Source organism: Onychostoma macrolepis, chromosome 11 (genome assembly GCF_012432095.1).
Source record: "Onychostoma macrolepis isolate SWU-2019 chromosome 11, ASM1243209v1, whole genome shotgun sequence".
Lineage (NCBI taxonomy): Eukaryota > Metazoa > Chordata > Actinopteri > Cypriniformes > Cyprinidae > Onychostoma > Onychostoma macrolepis.
Genome location: NC_081165.1, coordinates 21,811,897 through 21,830,100, shown reverse-complemented (window position 1 = coordinate 21,830,100; position 18,204 = coordinate 21,811,897). Strand labels below are relative to the sequence as shown.

General features: G+C 37.7%; 1 protein-coding gene across 10 annotated transcripts in view; it reads left to right on the top strand.

Annotated features, from left to right (window-relative positions):
* The window catches only part of LOC131549548 (chemokine-like protein TAFA-1), a 185,641-nt gene that overhangs the window by 24,597 nt on the left and 142,840 nt on the right, over positions 1-18,204 (top strand). Inside the window, exon 4 of one of the 10 annotated variants that reach the window (XR_009273424.1) lies at positions 16,499-17,224. The exons of the other annotated variants lie outside the window; for them this stretch is intronic. The gene's annotated coding sequence lies outside the window, so the exon portion shown is untranslated. The remainder of the gene's footprint in view (positions 1-16,498; positions 17,225-18,204) is intronic. 10 annotated transcript variants of the gene reach the window in all.

Below are 18,204 nucleotides of genomic sequence, written 5' to 3'. Positions count from 1 at the left end.
TCTATCAGAGAAAGAAAAAGCGCTTTATGAAAGGTCATGGTGAGGGCGTACTGAAGATGGATACAAGATGGTAATCATTTGCATTAGAAATGTGACTCGCACTCTATACCGAAGCCTTTCCCACCATAATGCCAATATTATTTACCTCAGACTAGCCCAGTGTTTTTTTGTATTTTTGCAGTTAAATGCAAATGAACTGCTTGATCAAACAGATTTTCAGGGAAGATGTTTGTTTTGCTGCAGTTTATGTTTTTATAAAGGTTAATGTATTTCATGGGACTTTAGTCTGCTGCAGACACACATTTCATCCTTTCTGATAGACCTTAGACATTATTCTGATACACTTTAAACTGTTTTTGATTGTTCTTGTTTTTGCTAGCTCAAAATATTTAAATAACCGACTAATCTCACATCATTCTTTGTAGGCCACTGTTACTCACTGGCTGTTTACGCTGTAGAAAAACAGATACATAGTGTGAATCCTGTTTGCAGTTTTCTACAAATGACCTCCGTTTTCATGTTGACTCTAGACCCTTCAGCATTACAGTAGTTCGTCTGAAAACATGCTTCTGTATAGGTTCATTAAAAACCAGTGCGAGGTCACTGATATCTTCTTTTGTTCCTCTACATGGCTAAAGCTGCAATCAATTGCTGGGATCTTATCACAAACAGCTGAATTAGCAAGACAATGTCTGCTTGTTTACAGGACAGTAACCTCCGATAATCACTTTTCCAATAATTTGTGCATGACTATCATATTAGCAAAGGTCATCCGGTGAACAGCCTTGCTTCCTTGACTTGAGTTATTGGTAAGTTGAAAGGCCCATGCAAGCTTGAATTTGTCGTTTTAATTTAGTTTTCTTTGTCACTTTTTTCCACTTGTTAGTTTTCTTGTTTTAGTTTTTATTAATCATAATGACAAGTTACCCCATTTAAAAAATATATATACAGTGGTGTGAAAAAGTGTTGGCCCCCTTCCTGATTTTATTTTTTTGCATGTTTGTCACACTTTAATGCTTCAGATCATCAAACAAATTAAAATATTAATCAAAGATAACACAAGTAAACACAACATGCAGTTTTTAAATGTAGTTTTTTTATTATGAAGTGAAAACAAAATCCAAACCCACATAGCCCTGTGTGAAAAAGTGCTTGCCCCCTCCTATTAAATCATGAAAGAACTGTGATTAACCACATTATTTTAGAAATCTGAGTTAAATTTCACTAACCAAATCCAGGCCTGATTACTGCCAGACCTGTTGAATCAAGAAATCACTTAAACAGAATCTGTCTGACAAAGTGAAGCATGCTTAAAGAGCAACACATCATTCCGCGATCTTAAGAAATTCATAAACGGATAAGAAACACAATAGTTTACATGTATCCGTCTGGAAAGGGTTATAATGCCATTTCTAAGGCTTTGGGACTCCAGCGAATCACGGTCAGAGCCATTATCCACAAATGGAGAAAACTTGGAACAGTGGTGAACCTTCCCAGGAGTGGCCGGCCTACCAAAATTACTCCAAGAGCACAAAGACGACTCAACCAGGAGGTCATAAAAGAACCCAGAACAACATCTAAAGAACTGCAGGCCTCACTTGCCTCAATTAAGGTCAGTGTTCATGATTCAACAATAAGAAAGAGACTGGGCAAAAACAGCATCCATGGGAGAGTTCCCAGGCAAAAGCCATTGCTGACCAAAAAGAACACAAAGGCTCGTCTTACGTTTGCCAAAAAATATCTTGATTATCCCCAAGACTTTTGGGCAAATATTCTGTGGACTGATGCGACAAAAGTTGAACTTTTTGGAAGGTGTGTGTCCCGTTACATCTGGCGTAAAACCAACACAGCATTTCATAAAAAGAACATCATACCAACAGTCAAACATGGTGGAGGTAGTGTGATGGTCTGAGGCTGCTTTGCAGCTTCAGAACCTGGATGACTTGCCATAATTGATGGAACCATGAATTCTGCACTCTATCAGAAAATCCTGAAGGAGAATGTCCGGCCATCAGTTTGTGACCTCAAGCGCACTTGTGTTCTGCAGCAGGTTTTGGTGTGGTTTTTGGAGTGGCCAAATCAAAGTCTGGACTTAAATCCAATTGAGATGCTGTGGCATGACCTTAAACAGTCCATTCATGCTCAAACCCTCCAATGTGGCTGAATTAAAACAATTCTGCAAAGAAGAGTGGGCCAAAATTTCTCCACAACGATGTGAAAGACTCATTGCCAGTTATCGCAAACGTTTGATTGCAGTTGTTGCTGCAAAGGGTGGCACAACCAGTTATTAGGTTTAGGGGGCAAGCACTTTTTCACACAGGGCCATGTGGGTTTGGATTTTGTTTTCCTTCATAATGAAAAACTTCACTTAAAAACTGCATGTTGTGTTTACTTGTGTTATCTTTGATTAATATTTAATTTTTTTGATGATCTGAAACATTAAAGTGTGACAAACATGAAAGAAATGTAAAAATCAGGAAGGGGCCAACACTTTTCACACCACTGTATATATATATATATATATATATATATATATATATATATATATATATATATATATATATATATAGCGCTTGTTTTGGGGCTGGCTTACCTGCATAACTGACAGAAATGTGAAAACTCTTGCCTAAGTGCAGCTTGTAGTAAGAGTAATTCTCCCCAAATTGAAATTTCTGGCATTCAAAAGCTCAAAAATGATTAAAAGCACCATAAAAGTGTCAGAAATGTGGTCTCTGTGACATGAACTTTATTCCAACTTTTTAAAGCCTTAAGAGACAGTAGATTTGTGCGAAGAACAGACTGAAATTACCTGTCATGCATAGCTCCTGACAATATGTCGATAAACTTTCCTCAAAAGCTGACGTTTATCTTGAGTGAAGCCACAATATGAATAAAAGGGTCACAAGTGAGCTTTTGGAGTAAGTGACAGTTTTTGTATTATTTCATGTCTTTTTTCAATGATGTTAAATATTGAGGAGGAAGGTGGAGGTGCTTTGATCAATGGCGACGTGGTGCATGGCAATTAGGAATGATGAATAGGCTTGCTCTCTGACATGAATCTGAGATCTTGAATAATTGATTTAAGAAAGAAACATCAGATGTAAGAATCCAAAAGTCGGGCCATCAGTGTCAGTAGGTGATGTATGGAGAGCAGACTAAGAGTCCATTTCCCTCAGGTCCACTGGGAGACTGAGAGATGAACGGCCTGGAGGAAGTAAGCAAAGAGTGGACATTAAAAGGGCAAGAAAGGGGCTGGGACAATCTGTTTTTGCTTTTTTCTCCTCTTGCCATGTCTATTTCGGATCCAGTTTTATATTTCTCTTTTGTACTTTAAGGAGACTGTTTAAAAATTAATTTATTGTCCATTAAAGAAAATTTGCTGAAACTTTACTCACCCTCAAGCTATCCAAGATTTAGATGAGTTTGTTTCATTATCTTAAACAGATTTGGAGGAATTTAGCATTGCGTTACTTAATCACCTCTGCAGTGAATGGGTGCCATCAGAATGAGAGTTCAAACATCACAATAATAATAACATGACTCCATCAAGGCTTCTTTTGCGAAAAGCTGCGTGTTTGCAAGAAATAAATCCATCAGGACTATTTTAACTTAATGATCGATTTATTACAAACACTCAGCTTTTCGCTTTTGGATTATTGTGATGTTTTTATCAGCTGTTTGAACTCGTATTCTGATGGCACCCATTCACTGCAGAGGATCCAGTGGTGAGCATGCGATTTCAAATTTCTTCAAATCTGTTCCGATGAAGAAGCAAACTAATCTACATCTTGCATAGCCTGAGGGCGAGTCAATTTTAAGCAAATTTTTTAATTTTTGGGTGAAGTATTACTTAAAAAGGAAAATTCCCACACACTTTGCTGAAGTTATTTATTCTTGCAGGGTCCATGTACGAAGTTGTTGATGTGGCTGTTTATTCTTGACAGGATCCATGTATAAATTAATCCATGTACAAAGGATAGGACTCTGTTTACTTGTTCCCATGGGGGAATATTCAAACCCAGCGATTTGCAGAAGGTCGAACATACTTTATTGCTAGTAAGAAATACGTCCCACGTGCCTTTACTCAAATGTATTCAGTATCAGGTGTCCTGTGTTGTGACACCAAGGCTAAAACAGGAGCGTTAGTTACACAATGCTGTTTTTGAGGACGGTTACAGCACTGTTTAGACTTTGTTGTTTTATCGCATTGGATTTTTTCAACAAAAGGACCCAACTGCAATTCCCATGTGCCCTTCACTATATACTTTGATAGACACTTGACGATGATGTCACTCAATATTATGGCTAGAAGAAAAGCCAGAGGTCAAATCCCTTAATAATCACTTTATGAAGGCGGCTGATGGCCACAGAAGGTCAGCACTTGCTTGCCATAGTCCCCAGAACAGGCCCCAGATCAGTCGCAATCTGCACTCCATTCAGAAAAATACCTTGAAAACCAAATAGTATAGCTCTAGAGTTGGTTAGACACAATGGAGGCAATGAAAAGAGCGAATGAGCCTTTGAATCACTTTTTTTTTTTTTTTTTTTTTTCCTCTACTCCATTTTCCTACCTTAAACATTAGCCATCATTTCAAAGGTCCTGCACTCTTTGCAGTTTTTTTTTTCTTTTCTTTTCTTTTTCCCCCCTATCAAATCTGTACAGATCATTCAAATATCACTGATTGAATAATGTAAAAAAAATGCAGTAATGTCATGTTCATTTTCCAACACGTTGAGCTGTGCTTATGTGATGATGTGAGTTTCAGTCTGGCTTGCAACATCTACCATTCTTGTTTCCTGTTCCTACTGTCCATCCTTCCATTCTCTCCATTGTTTTTTACTAATGAATAAATGCTAAAAAAAATTGACTGCATTGTACAAGTATATCATTGTACAAGTATTTGTAGTCACAAATGTATGTGAACCTGTTTGGGTAGATTTAAAATGGATTTCAAGGCCACCAAATTTCTTCTGATCTGCAACTAAGTTGCAACAATAGGCTAAAACATGACACGGGCAATGATTTATTTAAGGCATGGTTTAAAAAAATAAATAAAAATAGCCTAATAGTTCACTATATAATATTCCTCAGAAATGAAGTGTAAAATCACTGTTTTTAAAGTAACATGCACTGTTAGACATTTCAAAGGGTTTTTACAGTAACTTACTGGCAACACTGTTGCCAGTAAGTTACTGTAATTAAGATGTACAGTAGCAAACTGTATTTGATTTACAGTTGCAAATTGTACTGTTTTACAGTAAATTACTGAAAAAAATCTAATTCATCAGTATACTACTGTAATTCATTCATTTTAATATAGATTTCATTAGATTTGATTCATTTTTATATAGAATTCATTTTATTTTTACTCTACATAGGTACTACTGGCATTCAATTAAAACAGACACAATAATTACAAAATATAAAATGCTTTATTTAAAACATTGCATGTATAACACTTAAAAATACAGTCTTCCAATGCTGGAACAGTGCATCTTCACCATTTCTCCTGTCTTAGGACGTTTTGCAGTGCATTATGTTGTGTCCTCTGGATTCATCCTCACAAAGAATCTTTAGGCAACAGAAATATAATGAGGAAAAAAGACAAACAGCCAAAGAATACATAGCCATCTGCAAAACCCAGGTGCTGCTCCAAAACGTGGCCACCACCTTTGCTCACCCTCCACTTTGTTAGTGACAGAAATGTCTTCTCTGAAAAACAAGAAGTAGAAATTACACGCTTTTAAAAGGCAAACCTCATATAGGATATACAAACCTCTCAAAACCATAGCTGTTCTCTTAACATGAATTGTCAATTGAATCGCAGTTTACCATAGTAAAGTTTGTTACCGCCATGTTGATGGGTAAATGTTACTAACGTTAGGTTAAACTGGTGTGCAAAAATCTGACACAAACACACAGAAAAACTTACATATATTTATACCTTGCTTGCTGGTGTTATTCTCTCGTAAGGTGCATCGACACACAGCGTAGATTTTCTCCGGAGCTCTTCCATTCTCGCGGGTTCATCCCGAGGAAAACCCGCGGCGCTGCCCCGCTGCTTCCGTGTCTTCCTCGGACGTGAGTGGCGTGGCGCGACTCGATAAAAATCAATATAGAACACATTATATATACTATCTACAGTGGATGCGGACAGTAAAGTGATGCCCCGGTATATTTCTGAAGTACAGATGTACTCCAAGCCACTAGCGTAGCCAGAAATGTTTAAGTGGGTGGGCCAGGTGTGTAGCATATGAAAACTGCATGTCAAATTGCCAACAAAAATTACAGCACCAAGGTTCATTACACAGTACTTATAAAGCATGCATTAACATTAGTAAGTTATGTTAATGTTCATTTCAAAATTTACTAATAGGAAATAAAGAATTGTGATAACCCCTACAAATACAACTCATTATATACAGGTGCTGGTCATATAATTAGAATATCATCAAAAAGTTGATTTATTTCACTAATTCCATTCAAAAAGTGAAACTTGTATATTATATTCATTCATTACACCCAGACTGATATATTTCAAATGTTTATTTCTTTTAATTTTGATGATTAGAGCTTACAGCTCATGAAAGTCAAAAATCAGTATCTCAAAATATTAGAATATTACTTAAGACCAATACAAAGAAAGGGTTTTTAGAAATCTTGGCCAACTGAAAAGTATGAAAATGAAAAGTATGAGCATGTACAGCACTCAATACTTAGTTGGGGCTCCTTTTGCCTGAATTACTGCAGCAATGCGGCGTGGCATGGAGTCGATCAGTCTGTGGCACTGCTCAGGTGTTATGAGAGCCCAGGTTGCTCTGATAGTGGCCTTCAGCTCATCTGCATTGTTGGGTCTGGTGTCTCTCATCTTCCTCTTGACAATACCCCATAGATTCTCTATGGGGTTCAGGTCAGGCGAGTTTGCTGGCCAATCAAGCACAGTAACACTATGGTCATTGAACCAGCTTTCGGTACCTTTGGCAGTGTGGGCAGGTACCATGTCCTGCTAGAAAATGAAATCAGCATCTCCATAAAGCTTGTCAGCAGAAGGAAGCATGAAGTGCTCTAAAATTTCCTGGTAGATGGCTGCGTTGACTGTGGACATCAGAAAACACAGTGAACCAACACCAGCAGATGACATGGCAGCCCAAATCATCACTGACTGTGGAAACTTCACACTGGACTTCAAGCAACATGGATTCTGTGCCTCTCCACTCTTCCTCCAGACTCTGGGACTTTGATTTCCAAATGAAATGTAAAATGTACTTTCATCTGAAAAGAGGACTTTGGACCACTGAGCAACAGTCCAGTTCTTTTTCTCCACAGCCCAGGTAAGATGTTTCTGACGTTGTCTCTGGTTCAGAAGTGGCTTGGTAGCCCTTTTCCTGAAGACGTCTGAGCGTGGTGACTCTTGATGCACTGACTCCAGCTTCAGTTCTCTCCTTGTGAAGCTCTCCCAAGTGTTTGAATCGGCTTTGCTTGACAGTATTCTCAAGCTTGCGGTCATCCCTGTTGCTTGTGCACCTTTTCCTACCCAAATTCTTCCTTCCAGTTAACTTTGCATTTAATATGCTTTGATACAGCACTCTGTAAACAGCCACACCTTTCAGTAATGACCTTCTGTGACTTACCCTCTTTGTGGAGGGTGTCAATGTTCATCTTCTGGATCATTGCCAAGTCAGCAGTCTTCCCCATTATTGTGGTTTCAAAGAACAAGAGATACCCAGAATTTATACTGTAGGGATGGTCATTTATTCAAACTCAAATGTAAATATTCTAATATTTTGAGATACTGATTTTTGACTTTCATGAGCTGTAAGCTCTAATCATCAAAATTAAAAGAAATAAACATTTGAAATATATCAGTCTGTGTGTAATGAATGAATATAATATACAAGTTTCACTTTTTGAATGGAATTAGTGAAATAAATCAACTTTTTGATGATATTCTAATTATATAACCAGCACCTGTACACTATGAACACTTTAAAAGAGACAGGCATGTAGATGTTTGTGATTTATGAAAGATATTTTCTCTGTTTTGGAGGGATGATCATTTTTTAAATCATACCCTATTTATTGCATCAAAATTTGTTAATACTTTACTATGGGATGGATAATTTTATCAGTTGCTTATTATTCATGCAACAATATTACTCTTATCATTTTCATTAATAATGAAATGATAATAATGATAATTTTGTCTAGTACCTTTTATAAATATTTTTAGCATGACTTTGTGAAAATTCATTCTGTAACCTACTTGTTCTACAGATCTGTGTACTAGTGCTAAATGCTACTGATTTGAGAGCGTTGATAATGTTTCTAATATCATGATATTTTTATTTTTTTGCTTTTTCCTTACCGAATGTCGTATCCTCTCAGCAATAACATGTCCATGGGCTTTTTTGATTACTGTCAGTTTAAGTGCTGGTGATGCAGTGTTGCCAGATATTGCTATTAAATCAAACAAAAACCAATAAATAAATAGAAATAAACTGAAATTATTTCAAATCTTTTGCAAATAAGATAAGATAAAGATATCACTGATCCTAAACTGCAACTTCCCACTTTATTAACTTTCTAAAGTGTCAAATTAAGTGGAAAAAAATAGTCCAAAAACACTTATAGTAGTTGGATCTGGCAACACGGAGGCTGCGCCCGCAGCGTCTGACAGTGATCATTTTCATACCACGGACGCTAAGCATTCTTGCAAACTGTCTAAGCTGAATTATACATGTCATGCAGATTTATATGAGGAGTTTTAAACAGCAAATTAGTCATTCAGAGAGCAAATTTTATTTTTGAACATGAAAAATTTACTGGCTATGGGCCTGGTAACAACTCATTTGCTTGTTGCTTTGAGCTGTAGTTAATTTTAATTTTAATTTTTTCTTTCTTATCCCAACAAACACACAACATTGAGCGCGTCATAAAGGTCCAGTCAAACCCATGTACCATCCTCTTGTCTGTTCTTATTCAATCATTGTCTGCTTCTTTTTTGAGGCTGCCATACATTGGCTGTTCTTCCTCAGGATAAAAATGAAATCTTTATTTACTCACCCTCATGTTTTTCCAAACCCTTTATGTAATATGAAAACATGATATAAATATGTTATGATGGCTATATGTTTTACATAAGTCTTTGAAAAATACTAAGCAGCACAACTGTTTTGAAAACAACAGCAGCAAATCAGCATATTTGATGATTTCTAAAGAATCATGTGACACTGAAGACTGGAGTAATGATGCTGAATATTCAGCTTTACCATCGCAGGAATAAGTTACATTTTTAATTCTAATATTTCACACTATTTATTTACTGTATTTTAGATCAAGCAATGTAGCCTTGATGAGCATAAGGGACTGTAAATGTTGACAGAATTGTAATTTTCTTTGGGTGAACTATCCCTTTAAACTTATCTCTTTAAGCAGGAACCTATGCAGGCTTTGATTTGAATCAGGTACAGTATGTTACCATTGCAGACATCTTGAAAAATAAAAAAGTATTTCAATATCACTCAATTATTTTGCTCCTTGTGAGAAGGCAGGAAGAAATCTCCTGCTGAGGCCTCGCAGGTCCCCACACTTTACCGACACAACATCTCTGACCTACTTCAAACATCTTGTGCGAGAGGGAGAAGAGAATACAACACAAAACAAACACCCAAGCTCCTCTCAGTATCTTTTCTAACCGCTAATAGATGGTTTATTCCACGGGGATCGTGAGAAGCCACCAATCTGCACTCTTTCTTCCACACGTAAACACCTCAGAGACAAATATAAAGTCTTAGTTTGTCTCATCCCGCAGTCTTCTTCAAACCAGACTCTTTGAAAAATGCACAAACACCCTGTTTTATACCGGTTTCTGTGCCGTGCACCTGAGGGAGATTTTACACTGTGTCAATTAGAGCGCATAGGCTTGTGTGCTCCTTCTTCTTTACCATGAGGGAATAATTAAGACGAGCCTTCAATACACAGTGTTCCACATCATTCTCAGTCCTGAAGCTATCATAAATATTGATTTTGAGGGTAACTGCAGAAATCCTGTCTCTCAAAATGCTGGAGGAGAATGAAGCAACAAGCTTATTCGTATATTTTTATATTTTTATTTATTTTTTTGTTAACCGTTAATTAAGACCTAATAATTCAGCAAATAGAGACATGTCGCGATGTTAAATACACTTTGGGGCAAATTCTCTAACCAGTTGCACCACTTTTGCATAGTGTATTTTAGCACAATAACATCAACAATGTTTTGAGTTGAGTCTGCCTTGGACCCCAAGGGGTAGCCTTTTGCTGTGCCTGTTCTAACAAATTTGGATTCTCAAACTTTTTTTGTCAGCCGAACCCCTTTGAATATTTCCATGAAGTACTCGAAGATATTTTAAATTTAATATTTAAATAATTTAAAAATGCATTCACAAGTTAGCAGTTCTGATTTTGGTTGATGCATGACAAATATGACTTAAATATTTTATCTTTTTATTAAGTATTTTTGATTTCATTGTTTTTAAAATTAACTTGCAAAATGCGAATTTATAGATTAAGTTATGCATGTAATGCACGTAATGCTTTAAAGGACATTAATGATCTTAATAAAATTTTGGGGTCCTAGATGGACTAACCGGATTCTTCATGAAATTGGCGCAAAATGCTTCGTGCTGCATTTAGATGAAGTCATTGTTATTCATTATCATGAACTGGCCCATTCTAATTATGTCTGTGCTTTTACCAAATTTGTACCATGCCTGAAAATGGGGCAGTAAAACAAAGCAGACATCGCATGCAAATACACTAGTATTTGTACCCTGTTTAGGTGAATTTGGCTTAACTCATGGGCCATGTGCAGCTCCTCCATTGAAATTCAAATGAGGAGACAGGAACATAATATTTACTGTGGCGTTTTAATCAGGTCAGTACAACAGACAAACAACTTAATAACACTGCAGTCAGGCAAATCAATTTCACATTTTACCCTTACACTAGCACTAGATCCATTGATGTGACTAATAAAGTTACAAACATAATAGCAGGGTGACATATTGGGTTTTTCGAAAAAAGAGGACACTGGCAGGCGGGATGGGGAGGGGAGGGGGTGTTATGGGGGTCCCTAATACTATTTAATCGTAAAAATGGAAACAAAATAGTAATTAGGAATCTTTTATCTAGGTATACTTATACCATTTATGCAACTTGATAAATGTAAAAAACTGTGTTTTAGGCCGAAATTAACATTAATTTCTACTTATAAGGGAAAGGGGAAGGGAAGTGATGTGTGGCCAAGTATGGTGATCCATACTCAGAATTTGTGCTCTGCATTTAACCCATCCAAGTGCACACACAGTAGTGAACATACACCTGGAGCAGTGTTTGCTGCCAATGCTGCGGCGCCCAGGGAGCAGTTGGGGGTTCGGTGCCTTGCTCAAGGGTCTCACCTCAGTCGTGGTATTGAGGGTGGAGAGAGTGCTGGTTATTCCACTCCCCACCTACAATCTCTGCCGGACCTGAGACTCGAACTCACGACCTCTATCCGACTCTATCCATTAGGCCACGACTGCCCCATTAAAAAAAAATATATATTTATTTGATAAAATTATAAAATAAATTTTGCTTATGAACTAATATGAACAAGCATTATTTTGTTTAATTTAGCTCACAAGCTCATTCCCTTGGCCAATGTTTTTTGTCTAATATGTGTTTCTAATTGGTTTCCTTAATTTGCCACTGACTCGCATTAGCTTTGCAGACGATCCTGCCTGAGATGAAAGCACAGGAATATTTTGTATAATCCTTCCATGAATATACATTTTCGTTTGGGTATAAGAGTCAGTCATTCGCAATTGTACCCACAAAGCTTTTTACGTAATTTTGATATCGGTGAAAGGGACGTGACACAGTTGTTCAAGCTTTTAGTGTGAATGCTGTAATCTGTTAGTACATCTGTATGTGAGATGTGAATCCTGCATTACCTTTACTGAAGGTAGTGATTTAAAAAGTACTTGAAAAATTATGCTATTCGAGAAGGCGGGATCTGTAGAGAACAGTCAAAGCAATGCAGAAACGTGTATATTAGATGTACAAGCACTTTCAATAGAAAAACAGATATTATAGCCAAAAAGAAAGACACTATAGGCAATTTATAAATCCTGATTGGACCCCTTTTAATGTCCAAAAAAGAGGACTGTGGGCACTGTAATAATGTCAAACATTTGCAGTGTTTAAATATTTAACTTCAGTGTAAATCTGTTTTTATGACAATATCATTTTATCATTTTCTGGGTGGGATCTTCCTCCCATGTCTGATGTTTTAAGATTTAAGAACATTTTTACTTTGATTTATGCTAAAGGTTGATCAAGGACAAGTCAGTATTTCGTGTTTAAGAAGCTGACAGATGTATGCAATGAATTTTGTCTTTGTCTGGATCACGCAAAACTTTTTCTTTTTTTTTTCTTTTTTTGCTTTTGTAATTCATTTCCAGGCCCTTTTGGCCTTGAGGCACCTCCAAGCGAAGCAAGATTGTTTCATACGTGTCTCAGACACTCACCCCACTAAGTTTATGAATCATTGAGTGCACTTCCTCTGCTTGCTTTGGAGTGTCTCACTCTGAAGACATCTTATATTGTAAAACATGCACTCCACAAAGTATGCCCCTATAAGCCTCATAACTATCTAAGTGGGTGTTAGGTTCTAATCTACTTGATTTAACCTTGGTTACCAACTTCAAAGAAAATGTTGTTGTCATTTTCTCACCCTCATCTCATTCCAAACTTACTTTTTTCTGCGGAACTCAAAATGTGTTGTGCATTCTCCAACATTGGACCCCATTGACCTTCATTGTACAGACAAATAAAAACAAGATCTTTTTCAAAATATCTTTGTTACACAGAAGAAATAATGTTATACTGGTTTGGGATGACACAAGGGTGAGTAAATGATGACAGGGTTTACATCTTTGCTTGAACTGTCCCTTTAAGGCGTTGTTCAACTAATGTGTTACATGAAGAAATTGTGGGTAGTGGCAGGACCAGACCAGCATTTATCTGTGGTGCTTGGTTTCAAACAGCTGGCTCCTGGTGTTTGGACTGGTCTAGCCCAGCTTGGCATGGACAGCAGCAACAGATGCTTGGAAATATTAGGAGCCCAAGAGATGAGAGAGTAAAGGAAGGGTAGAGAGTGAAAGCTACAGTAACGATAAAGCCAGTGGCGTCTCAAAACGCAAGTCTCAAGATGCGAAAAAAAAGTCAAAAATGAGAAAACCAAACCCCAGATGACAAAACAATAAGATGCGGAACGGCATCGCTGTCGTAAACATACATAATCGCCATGAGAAACTGCTAATTGGATGATTTTTCTTTTAAGTTGTCCTTAGAGGCATATAAAGATGTTTTGAGAAAGATGTGCTTCAAGTTTTAGTGGCACACAACATTGACGGAACACAAATGTGATTTTGAAGCGCCTAAAATAAACACGAGCCATATTCATAAGCCATACATTTTCATGAAGACGGCCAGCACAAAAGGAGTTTTAAAAACACAGCTAGTCAAATACTAATGCATTCATCTAAGCTAATTCAGTTTTTTTTTTTAACCCTGCTGCCTTAATTCCACCTTCTCCCCCTTCACTGTGCTTTTGTGGCAGTGCATTAGTTACAAATTATACTCATTTTGTCACATTCTGTGCTTCACGTCCATGCCATTAAGTCCTTCGTCTTTAGCGGCAGTATTTTGCTGAGTCACGGCCATTACATTATCGTGCTAACGCTCTGATTAAAGCAGTGGTCAACAGGGCGGCCATAATAAAATTCAAGGTCTGTGCTCAAAGTTCACAGGGACTCATAAACTTTTTCCTCATTACTCACGGTTCCCTTTTTGCTCACACCATGTCAGCTTGTCAAAACTAGATTGTTCTCATCAATGGAGCTGTCGAGACTGGTTGCCCCTTTTCGGTTCTTTTTTAGCCATGTTATAGATGGGGTTGGGTATTGAGAACCTGTTCCATTTTAGAATCGGTTAAAAAATTTCCAAGAACCGGGTATTCGATAAGACGTGTGCATTTTGATTCAGTTTAACGATTCCGGCATTCGCATTTTAATATGATTTTAAACTATTTAAGCACTGGAGGGGAAAGAACTTGCGCACTGTTTTCGTACAGCGCACACATCTGAAGCGCGAGCACAGAGAACAACGATCCCGGTGCGGGTTCCCAGTCTGTGTCCATTCTCAAACCGTTCCATGCATTTCCACTGCAGAAAAGGTTGTTCCAAGCCGAAATTGACTTCTCTTTCATGTTTACCAACCAATATGCACAAAAATACATCAGTATATCATCACACTGTGTCTGTGTTTACGTATGCGATACTCTCTAAAATGGTGCCAGGGTGACGCGGAGGAGATGAATTGTTGAATAAAGTCGTTATTTTTGTTTTCTTTGAGAAAAAAAGTATTCTCGTAGCTTCGTAAAATTACGGTTGAACCACTGATGTCACATGGATTATTTTAACGATGTCCTTACTACGTTTCTGGACCTTGATCGTGTTAGGATCCTTGCTGTCTATGGGAGGGTCAGAGAGCTCTCGGAATTCATCAAAAATATCTTAATTTGTGTTCTGAAGATGAACGAAGGTCTTACAGGTTTGGAACGACATGAGGGTGAGTAATTAATGACACAATTTTTATTTTTGGGTGAATTATCCCTTTAAGTGAACGTAAACAGATGAGAACGAAAATGCGTGTAACAGTATTTTTATATCTTTTTTTTTTCTCCCACAATGACATTTTATAGACATTCTCAAGCCATTGTAATGCGATTTGGTGAAATGCATCATCGGCCACTAGTGTACATGCAGAAATGCCTTGTTAACAGTTACACTTACACAGGTGCCAATTACCTCAGCAGGTAACCAGTCCCTTGGTCGGGCGTCCTACTGAGAAAGTAATAAATATCTGCCTTTCACTTTTTCGTTACACTATATTTTTCCCCTGTACCCCTTAACAACAGTTGCTCCACTCCAGCCTGCGATCCCAGTCTTGGCAGTCTTGCGCGTGGAGACCATCGAGTGTCTCAGACAACAGCAGGATGAGAAACACCCTTTGGCTAGGCTCACTGTCTGCGCTCAAGTAGAACCATGTTCCTACCATCAGCAATGAATCTCCGATTTAAGCATCAGTTGGGGAAGTCGAGTGCTTTATCTGTCCGATCTTGATTCGCTCATCTGCACTCATGCACGCTCTCACACACATTTTTCAGCCCTTAGATATTCATGTGACGACAGCGTGTGCAGGTTCTCCACTCCAGCTGCTCCATGCAGCATTTGTCAGCTTTACTGTCACTGAAATATCACGATGTAGTCGGTTGTGTCAAGAAAGAAGGAATAGATCTTGACACGACTGCCTCAGCACACCCCTGTAAAATTTTTTAAGAGATTTCGTTTGCCTACATTTCATATCCCAGTTGGCCCCCGAGAGACAGTGGTTTCTGTTGCTAATACAATATAGATTTGGTTAGAAAAGTAATATGAAAAGGCATAAATATATATAAAAGTGTGTGTGTATCATTTTGCCTTTGTAAATTACTTAAGCTCTATACACTCTATTATTCATGATACTTGTCTAACCACATTATTCTGTATCAGGGCTATATGAAATCTTTTCTGGAGTTTTAAATATAATTATTACTTTTATTAAAAAAAGTGCTTTTTAAAGGTAAATATTCTAAAGGATATTTGCTTATTTTCTTAGTTATTTACCTATTTAATTATTGTTCAAATATACCATGTATGTATGTGTGTGTATATGTATGTATATATGTATGTATATATGTATATGTATATATATATATATATATATATATATATATATATATATATATATATATATATATATACATATATACATACATACATACATACATACATAGGAATATATATATCATATGGAATATCTGATACCATTAAAATTAAATAAGTAAATATTTAGATGTAATTGTATATAAAAGGATATATAATTTAAACTCATTCTCTCTCTCTCTCTCTCTCTCTCTCTATATATATATATATATATATCATATACACACACACACACACACACACACACACATATATTCCTTATTGTAATTTTATTTTATCAAATTTTTCCTATCTAAAAATCATCTCGGATTATAAAAACCACTGAATTCCCACAACAGCATCAGCACACATAAAGGGGACGACTGTTTCTGTGTGCCAGGCGTGCCAGCTGCAACTTTATTCTGGCAACACTCAACAACCAGCGAGAGCCACGCACAACACAAAGAGCCATTTAGATTGTACAAACAGGCAAAGAAACACAGCAGCAATTTCAGAATAATGAGATGATTGCAAACGCAGCTGCGGACACCCTTCTATTAAAAGCGTGTTGCACTGAGCATATTTCAGTCTCTTTGTTCAAACCCTCCAAAATCTGAAGAACTGAGGAAGCATATTGTGAAATTAAACCGTCTCGTCTGTCTTCTTTCAGACGGGTTATATCATCTGTATAGGTGCCTTACTGTTTGGCTACAGTGGGCAGTCTTGCTTTAAGACGTCTGATGCGTCTCGCTCTCCCACTCGCGAGGCGGTATTGTCATACACACAAGCACGCCTGCACTCACACATGCGTGTGCACACCAATCAGTACACTGGGAAGAGGAGAGCGAGTACTGAGTGGCTTCTCAATGGGAGAGAAGAGCTGAGAGGAGAGAGGGACGGAGAGAGCGAGCGCACATGAGAGAGAGAGAGAGAGAGAAGTGCCGTCGCATGTGCAAGACCAAAAAGTGAAGAGGCAAATTAGCTTGTTATCCCCCAAAGAAGCTTCACCTTCAGAGTGAAGCGTGAGGAGGCTGAGAAATAGGAGGAAGACGTTGCTTCTCTGGTGATTTAAAGGTGACATGACAAGCCTCTCGTCCCTCAAATCCCAGCTAGTTTCTGACAGCGTTTCACAGCTGTGACGGGAGTTTCTGTTGTCGAGTGCCTGACTGTGTTCGGTGGATTGCAGCCAGGAGGACTTACAACAGAAGAGGGGATCAAGGGCAGGAGCGGGAACAAAAGTCTCCTCATCCCCCCTCTGACCCGCAGATCCGAACAGGAACTTTTGCTGGGAAGCTCTTTCCCGAGAGCATGGATGGATTTATGACTATGTGCTAAGGATATTGGATGAACAGCTGAAGGCACGTTTCTTTAACGTTCTCCTCACGGTATCTCACAGGTAAGATTAAATGTGATAGTTCTGTTATGGGAGGATGCGAAAAAAAATCTACGGGAAGTCAGTTCGCAAGAATGACTAGAAAGTCAGCAGGTGTATGCATTTTTGAAGCGGAAAACTTGACTAGCCACTTTTAAGCATGTATTATGTGCATCTCTGAGTCATTGATAATTTGCCTACGTGCTAATAAAAGATGCTAAGAGTTGACAGTTTCACTACGGTGCAGATCAGATGAGCTTTTAGGATTTTCCTGCCAGTCCTTTCTAAGCTCAGTGCTGCTACTGTGACATAAGTGAACATATGATGGCCAATATTTTACATTCAATAACACACACAAGCTGTATATCGTAATAACAGATGCAATACAGTGCTAAGAACAAATAGAGTATACAGATAATATTTCTTACTTTTTTTCTCAGAATAGTATGTGTGAAGCCACACAGAAATTGTATATTATTAATAATAATAATAATTATTCATATTAGAAAGTAATGTAATTTATTTAAATACTTTTTATTTTTTCTTCTACCCTGAAAAATGTATAGGCACTTCATCTGAAGTGTGTAGAGTACATAATATCTTGCGGTGATCGTGTGCAGGTGTGTCCGAGGATGGTGATGAGCATGCGGACCATAAAGTAAAACATGTAAAAGCATCCAAACAGATGATTTGTCAGATCAGTGCATTAATTATACAGTAGCTGCGAGCACCGACTCCCCAAGCTGCTCTCACTAACCTGCTAGACTCCATCTCATAGAGAAGTGACTTATATTACCTGGAAAATGAAAGATCTGCAACAGAATGCATTGCGTCGGTGTTGAGGTTTATGTGACCTTCTAAAGTCCAAGGCTGATCATTTTACTTAAAGATAATATTTCTCTGTTGCATGTCAATAGACTTGATTGCATGTGCTAAATCTTCTTTTATAGTGTTGAAGAAGACAGTTGAAGTTTTTAAGGCAGTTTGCCAGCCAGGGAAAGAAT